Source organism: Anolis carolinensis, chromosome 1, assembly GCF_035594765.1.
Source record: "Anolis carolinensis isolate JA03-04 chromosome 1, rAnoCar3.1.pri, whole genome shotgun sequence".
Lineage (NCBI taxonomy): Eukaryota > Metazoa > Chordata > Lepidosauria > Squamata > Dactyloidae > Anolis > Anolis carolinensis.
This window is the reverse complement of record NC_085841.1, coordinates 161,893,155-161,902,484: the sequence shown is the minus strand read 5'-3', so window position 1 is coordinate 161,902,484 and position 9,330 is coordinate 161,893,155. Positions and strand designations below refer to the sequence as shown.

The 9,330-nt window shown below is 42.4% G+C and overlaps 1 long non-coding RNA gene across 1 annotated transcript; it reads left to right on the top strand.

Annotated features, from left to right (window-relative positions):
• The first annotated feature begins 514 nt into the window (after positions 1-514).
• On the top strand, positions 515-3,214 carry LOC134292523 (uncharacterized). Its single transcript, XR_009999767.1, has 2 exons — positions 515-1,077; positions 3,068-3,214. It is a non-coding gene; the product is annotated as an uncharacterized LOC134292523 (long non-coding RNA).
• Positions 3,215-9,330: the final 6,116 nt, after the last annotated feature.

Below are 9,330 nucleotides of genomic sequence, written 5' to 3'. Positions count from 1 at the left end.
AAAACAGCTGATCAGGCTGTTAAAAATGGAGCCATAGACACACAGGTGGCTCAATCTAAGCACAGTTGGAAAGCAATTACAACTCTCTGCAACCATTCATTTGTTCAAATGTTTATAACATTAAAGAGATCTTGAATTTAGAAATGGGTGATGAGAAAGAATAAGAAATCTGCTTGTGGGTATATTAGGATTTCTGCATGAGCACATATGAGATCCAGTGAATCTCAGATAATTTTTAAAAAAAACCTCAGCAGGATGTTCCCCATTCCTCCTCCATCTTGAGGATTGTAAAATACCCTTCAAAGGAAGGTGTGAGGACAATGGGTGAGTATTTCCCAGGTCTGTATGTGGATTTGCTGTCAGGTTCTGCGATTTTTGCCCCATTGTAAACATGCCAGCATTGGCATGTTTACAATGGTCAGCCTCCTTCCATCAGGGAAGCAACATCTATGTGAGGTCACAATGGCTAGTGTTCTTCCATCAGGGGAGAAATATCAGCCTGAGTTCACAATGGTCTACCTCCTTTCATCAGGGAGCAACATCAGTTCACAATGGCCAGCTTCCCTCTATCTGGGGAACAACATCAACTTGATTTCACAATGGCCAGCTTCCTTTCATCAGGGGACCAACATCAGTGTTAGTTCACAATGGCCAGCTTCCTTCTATCAGTTGAGCCACATCAGCCTGAGTTCACGATGGCCTACCTTCTTCCATCAGGGAGCAGCATCAGTGTTAGTTCACAATGGCTAGCTTCCTTCCATCAAGGGACCAACATTAGCACGATTTCACAATGATTCACAGCCTCCTTTCATCAGGAGAGCAACAATGGCCATCCTCCTTCTCTCAGGGGAGCAACATCAACTGGAGTTCACAATAGCCAGCCTCCTTCCATCATGAGATCAACATCAGTGTGAGTTCACAATGGCAAGCTTCCATCTAGGGAACAATATCAGCCTGAGTTCACAATGGTCAGCCTTTCTTCTTCCAGTAGGAAGCATAATCATGAGCATTACAAAAGCCCAGTCTCCCTCCAGGCAACATCATCATATCTGGGGTTTTTTTAAAGGAGGCAGCATGGTAAGTATATTGATACTTCCTCTCTCTTTTATTCTCAATATGAAACACAATTTTCACACAAGTTGCCAAAACCCTATAAATGTGGCAAGGAAAGGAAAATACCATATCCTACAAATACAAATGTTTCCTTTCTCCCTCAAACTCTGCACCTGTTCTGAAAGTTACATGTTTCTTAGTCAGATCTACCACTACTTTGTGTTTCATTTTTGTCCACTTGTTACACTTGCTACAAAAAATGAAACATAAAACATTGATAGATCTAGCTTTAAAAACTCTTTAAATATGAGAAGAACAAGTGAAAAATTTTAGGAAGAAAGACAATGTGCATATTTTTAGAACGTGGTAAAGAATCTATATGTACCTTTTCTCTCTTGCTATTAACTTTTTTGAAACAGTAAAGGGTGCTCTTGCACAAAATTCCCTGTATCTGTTCCTTGGGAAACAGACAGGTATCTTCTTCTCTACTGGCAGGGAACGTCAAAGACCTTATAAAATGACACCTTCAATTATGTCATATCATTGAGCCATAGCAGTTAAATTTGTGTCAAACTGCATTAATTCTACAGTGTAGATGCATTCTGAGGCTGAAAAACAATGATTTGCTCAGAGTAAACAAGTGAGAACAGTGGATTGCGTGGGTGAGAATACAATGTTCTTGCTCTTAATTCATTCTGCCTCAAGCTTTTTTAAATCACCCTTGTCCTACTTAAGACATATTTTGAACTAGAGCTAAGACAAATGAAATACATCTTTAAATCATTTTTCTGAGAAAAAGAGAAATCAAGGGAATTTTGTTTGAAAATCCTCCCCCAACCCAATAGGAAATATTTTGAGAGAAAGAATCTAATGACCTTATCCCATTATGCTGAGGATTCACCATGCATCATAGTGAATCTGTGGCAGACCTAGCAGGCGGTGTGGAGAACCCATCACTCCATGTTCCACATGGCACAATTTACCCCAACCCCCATCCCACGGGGGCAAGTGTTGGAGATTAATGGAGTTATACTCCAAAACAATGGTTTCCCATGGTCTTAGTATCAGTTTGCTCCTATTAATAATTGTGAGCAGTTAACTTCTTGAAAATGACAGAGAAATCTGGTCAACTGTTCCACTGGTTTCTTTATGAGAAGTTATCCTACAGTTTCTAGCATGGTTGGGCTCACTGTCATGACTTCATCAGATGAGCTAATTTAGCCATCCTATGCCACTTCACCTCCCCTTTCACCACAGAGCCCTTCTCATGATGCCCACCAATTTCAGACCGGGCTCCATAGTGAAGGAAGAGAGGAAATGGCGCATGCCACCATTACAACAACATGGAAAGCTTCCCATGTTGCCTTAGGACCAACATTTCACCAATGAAAGCTGGGACAAATTTTACCAAGCAATATCTCAGTGTGGTGAAAATATTTTAAAAAATAAACAAGAAATAAAACACAATCTAGAATAGGCTGCTGCAGTTTGCTGTTGCCTGCTGGGAATGGCAATGTTTCTACCCTCTTCTCCTTCTCCTTCACTGATTTAATTTAGCCCAAATCACTTTGGCACTTTTATCGCATTTTTGCAGCAGTAGAAAATTGAATAAACAAAGGAATATTCATGATTGTCCCTGCTACATCAGTACAGTTGGGGGGTTTGTATTTGAAGACATGAATTTGTTATCACAGATTTCAATGTTTCAGACCACAGCTCACATTAGTGATTCTGTTGCCCTCTCATCTACAATTAATTCTGTTTATATTTTTCCATGCTTCACAGACTTAAAAACAACTCTGGTTTCACAGCTTTTAATGTTATGTGCAAACACTTCACTTTTGTAGTTGTGGATCATTTGCCATTTGCCCCATCTTTGGAACTCTTTTATCCTCATGTCAGCACTGCCATTAGCAGGAGTTGAGCACCAATGATTGAAAGAGACGACTCAAGTATCCTCAGTCATCCCTGTTTATTGTGTAGCTTTATGTTTCTTTTTCTTTTTGATGTGAAGTGGCCTTCCAGCATGTTCTTGGAAAGTGAAGGAGAAAAATGCCTGAAGCCTGCTAGAAAAATTGATGCAAATAGTAGGAGTGTTTCTCTTGAAACTGCCAATGAGAAGAGGACTAGAAAGAGAGAAAAATAAACTACTGATAAAATACTTTCCCAAGGACATTTGCTCTAAATCTTACGGTCTAAAGCAGGGATCCTCAAACTTTTTAAGCAGAGGGCCAGTTCATGGTCACTCAGACTGTTGGGGGGATGGGGACTATAGATTAATATTATTGTTGTTGTGCACTTTTAAGTTGTTTCAGTGGCCCTAAGGCAGCCCTATCACAGAGTTTTCTGGTTGAGATTTATCCAAAGTCCATTTCACCTGAGGCTGAGAATGGATACAACCGGAGACTACAATTCCCATAACCCTTTCTTGCTGTTTGTCTTATTTTAAAAAAATGTTATGATAAAAACTTAAAATAATTCTAGAAAATCAGTATATTGGTGAATTGTTCTGAAATTTGGCAGGCCTGCAGTTGTAAAAGTCTAAAACTAAGGTAGGTTTCATGCAGATAGACCTTAACATGACTAAGGATTGTGCCTTTAAGTTTCCCATTATAGCCAATGGGCCGAATCTTTGCCGAACAAAAATGGCAACACTCCTCCTGATTCGAGTAACTTCCCGGTAAACACAATGAGGGGTTAGCTAGAAATGGACTCCGGAACATTATGCCTTTTGGGCGAAATGCACAAGCCTACTTCAAGGTATGGCCCGTCCTATTACTAGGAAGAGTAAATTAGTTACTTTAGACAGGAGACTTTAGATCAGGCATGGGCAAACTTCAGCCTTCCAGGTGTTTTGGACTTCAACTCCCAGAAATACCACCAAGCTTACCAACTGCTGGGAATTGTGTGAGTTGAAATCCAAAACACCTGAAGAACAGAAGTTTGTTCATGTCTGCTTTAGATCCTTTAAAAACACATGTAAACGTGTTAAAATTAATATTTTTATTCTACTTACTGCCAGGTTCAGTGATAGCTACTTGTGGGATTTTCTGACTCATGCACTAAAACAACTAGGCTACTTTGGTCACCAGGCATCCTGACAGGTTGATGGGACTATTTGATTTTCTGCCTCAAGCAGCAGCATGTCTTGTGCTAACCCCAACTTAAGATTTTGGAAATAGATTTCCTATACCTCTCTAGCACTGTGCCACAGTATGAAAAGATCTAATAATGCAGGGACTTCATCACATGAACTTCTATTCCCAATACAGTAATGTTATTGTTGTTAGTGAATACATATAACATTGAGCACCCTCAATATCACACTTATCTTCATTGACACAATTGTGCCAATTTGTGGTTCCACAATCATACGTCTGTAGGCTGTCATAACCTAACATTTGAACACTATTTCTGTTTCCTCAAATATTTTTGTTCAATTCTACCATTTTAAAAAAAGCAAATATATATAAAAATATAAAATAAAAAGAAAGCAGAGAGATTCAGGAATAGTTATGGAAATGTTATGGATTACTCTTCTTCAGAAGAGGAAGTGGAGCAGGAAAGTGTTCATGAATATGAGGGTGAGTTGGAATCTGAGGAAGAGATTTTGCAAGTACCCACATTTCAGGAGAGGCGAAAGAAAACAGAGCAGAGACATCGTTCAGCTAGAATAGCTGCCAGAAATGCAGCTAATTAGGAACTGCCCTAGCAGCTGGGAGGGGACTCAGGGCTATAAAGCAGAAGCAGGTGCAGCCAGCTCTTGCTGGTAACAAACTGACTCTTTGCCCCCCTCCCCCTTGTGCCTGCTTCAAGTCTGCATCTGGAAAACTGCTCCTAAGGATTTATTGCTGTTTCTTTGTCTGAAGTAAGATTGCTATTTGAGCTGGGAATTTAAGAGACTAAGAACTGTGTTCGAAAGCAGTTTGAAAACATGCAAATGTGAGTAGATCAATAAGTACCACTCTGGTGGGAAGGTAACGGCATTCCATGCTGTCATGCTGGCCACAATAACCTTGGAAGTGTCTATGAACAATGCCAGCTCTTCATCTTAGAAATGGAGATGAGCACCAACCCCAAGAGTTGGACACGATTGAACTTAACGTCAGGGGAAACCTTTACCTTTACCTACTAAGAAGTGTGTTTACCCTAAAACTTCCTTGCTTCCTTTTGCATTATTCCACTGAGTGTGCTGTACTTTATGTTTTGCTGAAGTAAAGCAGTTTTCATTTACTTACCACAGTGTTTTAAGGCTGTTCTTGAAAGACCAGGTCAGGAAAGGAAGAGAATCTCCCCGCCTCCCCAAAGCAATATTACTTTGTTGCCAGCATACCAGTATAGAGGCAGAAGGGATCCATTGCACCAAGGTAGGTGATGAGAATGTCATGACATTGGAAGCTATTGATGGCTTTTGCTTGTTAAAAGCTATGAATTGAAGAATTAGGGAGAGAAGCCAGGCCAGTAGCCAGATGCATATGGTACCATTCAATAGGGAACCTCTGCAATGCTGACTTGCCTGCCTCATGTGATAAAGTCCTAGAATTAGACCCAAATAGGCTCTGCACTTTTGACTGTGAGAAAATACCTAACACAGCATTCTCTCATCACAGTTAGACAGACAGGTGTTTAGTGCTGGAGATGCATTTGAAAAAAACAACCAAAAAAACAATTGTAATGATAATTGCATCCAGCCAAAGATACTTAATTAAAGGTTCTCTAGCAGAAGATGCACTGGCTGCTGAATCATTATTTGGCCCTCCAGTCATCGAGTGGCACAGTTTTAGGGAATGAAATTCATTTTGTGTCTCAAAGGTTTTCATTGTTAGCATCTATGCTGGCAGCATGGCTGGGAGATTGCTATCACAGAGGCTGAGTCATCAAGCAGTGTTTCTCAGGCTTTTTAGCATCTGAAGGCCATCCTTACAGGCGTTTTCATTTCAATTAGTGTTCTTGTTTGGAGGTTTACTCCATTACTGAACTTTGCTCTGTTTCTCCAGAGGTGCATGTGACACCTGCATTTTATCCTGGAGACACAAATGAATGATAGGTTGAACTGTTTAAACAGAATACATTTTGCACAAAACACGGGCTCATCTTATCCTTCAGATTATGTTGCAATGAACTGATTTTCCATTGGCCATGTTGACGTGTACTGGCCAGCTTGTTATTCTAGCCAATAGTTTTGAAAAACCCAGACACACTTTAGGGCATCAGGTAAACTGGTATTTTTGTTGTCTCTGATATGCTCTCCTGCTTCCTTGGCTCTTTTTCTAATAATAATAATAATAATAATAATAATAATAATAATAATAATAACAACAACAACAACAACTTTATTTTTATACCCCGCCCCATCTCCCCGGAGGGACTCGAAGCGGCTTGCATGGGGCCATGCCCGACATAAAAATATAATAACAGTGATCAAACAGTAAAAACAATTTTACACATCAATAAGACATCAACATCAGTAAAACAGTCATAAAAATCAGTCAAACAGTCTAGGAGACAGCCTCATATTATTTGTCTCTGCCTCACTAGCTGGCTCCATATTTTTTCCTGTATAAATAATAATTCTCCCTCTTACTAGGCAAAATTACATCTGCCTAGTTTGGACTGTATGCTAGCCATGTTTTTGTCCTTATTTCATAATGGGCAGAGCTGTTGTAACGAGAACATTTAGATATCAGATTCTCCAAGAACACAATAATCCCAAAGGAGCAGCTCAGGGGAAAGTTCCAGGGGCTTACATGTCTTTACACTAATGCATAGAGCATGGGGAATAAACAAGATAAACTCTAACTTTTAGCACAACACCACACTTACGATGTCATAGGCATCACTGAAACGTGGTGGGATAACTCCCACCACTGGAATGTAGCCATTGAAGGCTATAACCTCTTTCACAGAAACAGAACAAATGGGAGAGGTGGGGGAGTAGCCCTATATGTCAAAAACATTTACATTGCAGAAGAGATGCAAGACGGCAATCCGGGAAACCAGCTTGAAAGTATCTGGATAAAAATCAAGGGAAACAGGACACAAAAAGATCTTGTCATGGGTGTCTACTACAGACCTCCGAACCAGGATGAAGAACCTGATGAAGCCTTCTGTAAACAGCTGACTAAATAGGAACAAAGAAGAGATATAGTAGTTATGGGCGATTTCAACTATCCCGATATCTGCTGGAAAACAAACTCAGCCAAGAGTACAAAGTCCAACAAATTCCTCACTTGCCTTGCAGACAATTTTATGGCCCAGAAAGTAGAAGAGGCAACAAGGGGATTGGCTATTCTTGATCTCATCCTAACAAATGCGGAGGACCAGATCAATGCAGTTGAAGTGGTCGGATCCTTAGGGGCAAGCGACCATGTGCTCCTGCAGTTTGAGATACAAAGGAAGGCAGAAACCAAGACAAGTCAAACCCGCATTCTGGACTTTAGAAGAGCTGACTTACAAAAAATGAAGGAAATACTGAGATGCCAATTCTAAAAGACAAGGGAGTTAAGGATGGATGGGAGTTTTTCAAAAGTGAAATACTCAAGGCGCAAATGCAAACAGTGCCAACAAAAAATAAAAATAAGACAAGTGCAAAGAAGCCAGAATGGATGTCCAAAGAACTTCTAACTTGACTGAGACTCAAAAAAGACATGCACAAGAAGTGGAAAAAGGGAGAAATCACCAAAGAAGAATTCAAACAAATAGCCAACTCCTGTAGGGAAAAGCTTTGCAAGGCTAAAGTGCAAAATGAGCTCAGGCATGCCAGAGACATTAAAAACAATAAAAGGGGCTTCTTTGCTTACGTCGGTAGGAAAAGGAAGAACAAGGAGGCGATAGGTCCTCTGAGAGGAGAAGATGGGGTGATGGTGACAGGGGATAGGGAAAAGGCAGAACTATTTAACGGCTTTGGTCGCCTTGGTGGATGACCTCCGCAGGGAACTGGACAGGGGGAGTGTGACCCTGCTGGTTCTCCTGGACATCTCAGCGGCTTTCGATACCATCGACCATGGTATCCTTCTGGGGAGGCTCTCCGGGATGGGACTCGGTGGCACTGTTTTGCAGTGGCTCCAGTCCTTCCTGGAGGGCCGTTCCCAGATGGTGAAGCTGGGGGACACCTGCTCGGACCCCTGGCCTTTGACCTGTGGGGTCCCGCAAGGGTCTATTTTATCCCCCATGCTTTTTAACATCTACATGAAACCGCTGGGAGAGGTCATCCGGAGTTTTGGAGGGTGTTGCCATCTCTACGCAGATGACACACAAATCCACTACTCGTTCCCACCTGACTCCAAGGAAGCCCCTCGGGTGCTGAACTAGTGCCTGGCCGCTGTGGCGGACCGGATGAGGAGGAACAAGCTGAGGATCAATCCTGACAAGACAGAGGCCCTCCTGGTCAGTCGCTCGTCGGATCGGGGTATTGGGTGGCAACCTGTGCTGGACGGGGTTGCACTCCCCCTGAAATCACAGGTCCGCAGTTTGGGGGTCCTCCTGGATTCAGCGCTGACGCTTGAAGCGCAGGTGTCGGCGGTGGCCGGGAGGGCTTTTGCACAACTCAAACTTGTGCGCCAACTGCGACCATACCTCGTGAAGTCTGACTTGACCACGGTGGTGCATGCCTTAGTTACCTCTAGACTGGACTACTGTAATGCGCTCTACGTGGGGCTTCCCTTGAAGACGGCCCGGAAGTTACAGCTGGTCCAACGTTCGGCAGCCAGACTAATAACGGGGGCGAGTTACAGGGAGAGATCTACTCCCCTGTTTAAGGAGCTCCACTGGCTGCCGTTCATCTTCCGGTCCCAATTCAAGGTGCAGACCATCATTTATAAAGCCCTAAACGGTTTGGGACCCGCCTACCTTCGTGACCGTATCTCCTATCATAAACCTGCCCGACCTCTCCGATCATCGGGGGAGGCCCTCCTGTCGCCACTACCTATATCTCAGGCTCGCCTTGTAGGAACAAGGGAGAGGGCCTTCTCTGCGGTGGCCCCTCGCTTGTGGAACTCGCTGCCCATTGAAATCAGGCAAGCCCCCACCCTTTTAGCCTTCAGGAAAGATTTAAAAACATGGCTCTTCCGTTGTGCTTTCGGAGAGTAAATGTTCTATGCTACTCCCCCCCGATATTTATCCTCTAGACTGGTTCACTATCTGATGTCCCGTCCCTCGAGGTTTTATTCTGATCCCTTTCTCACCCAGAGTTTTAATTTTTAATCTAGTTTTTAAATGTAGTATTCATGCGGCCCGCTCGTGTTATATTGCTGTTTTGATCTTATGTTGTACTGTTTA